Here is a 934-nt window from a genome sequence, read left to right on the forward strand (position 1 = left end):
ATATAGAACATTATCATGGTGAATTATTTTATGCTAATTCACTTAGCTATTCCCTACCCACCCTTAGTATGATTGCTTTCAAACTTTCTTCTGTTTACACTTTTGTTCCAGTGTTCAAGATATCTGAGGCATAGATTCATGCAAGTACAATAACTGAGTCAATGATAAGGATATTTTTAAATGTGATAAATATTATTGAATTGCCTTTCAAAATGATTGTGCCAATTAACACCCTGACCAGCAACTGATGAAAGCATCTGTTTCCTCTTACTTGCTGTATTATTAAACACTTATCTTTGACAATCTGTTATCTCATTTTAATTTACATGTCTTTAGTCACTAGTAACTTTGGGAAAGTCTTTATGTGCTCACGAGCAATTTGAATCTTTTTTGTGAGCTGCATCGTTATATTCTTTGTCTAGTTCTTAAGCTATTACTATTTTTCCTACTTTATTTATAAGTGCTTTTGGTATGTTAAAAGAAGCCCTGGCGGTGTAGCGGTTCGCATTGGGCTGAGGTCCACATGGTTGGCAGTTTGAAACCACCAGCAGCTCAGCAGGAGAAAGACGGGGCTTTCCACTTCCGTGAAGAGTTACAGTCTTGGAAACCCACCGGGAGGTCACCAGGAGCTAGCATTGACTTGACGACAGTGAGTTTGGCTTTTGGTTTCTGTAGAGCTTGGAGTATAAAAGCATTCCATCTACCTTGTTACCTGACTTTTAACTTATTCTATGTTGTCTTTAGAAGCCTTGGTGGTGCTATCAGGTAAGCATTGGACTGCTAATTTCAAGGTTGTCCGTTCAAACCACCAGGTATGCCACAGGATAAAATGGAGGCTATCTGTTCCTGCAAAGATTCACAGCCTTGGAAAACCTATGTAGGGTTACTATGAGTCAAATTGACCCAATGTGTGTGTGTGTGTGTGTGTGTGTGT

The 934-nt window shown here is 38.9% G+C and overlaps 1 protein-coding gene across 1 annotated transcript in view; it reads right to left on the reverse strand.

The window, feature by feature from the left end:
• TNRC6A (trinucleotide repeat containing adaptor 6A) overlaps positions 1–934 on the reverse strand; it is a 210,379-nt gene that overhangs the window by 139,638 nt on the left and 69,807 nt on the right. The gene's annotated exons all lie outside the window — the stretch shown is intronic.

Source organism: Echinops telfairi, unplaced genomic scaffold (genome assembly GCF_000313985.2).
Source record: "Echinops telfairi isolate 266 unplaced genomic scaffold, ASM31398v2 ScPeMD7_5;HRSCAF=22, whole genome shotgun sequence".
NCBI classification, from domain to species: domain Eukaryota; kingdom Metazoa; phylum Chordata; class Mammalia; order Afrosoricida; family Tenrecidae; genus Echinops; species Echinops telfairi.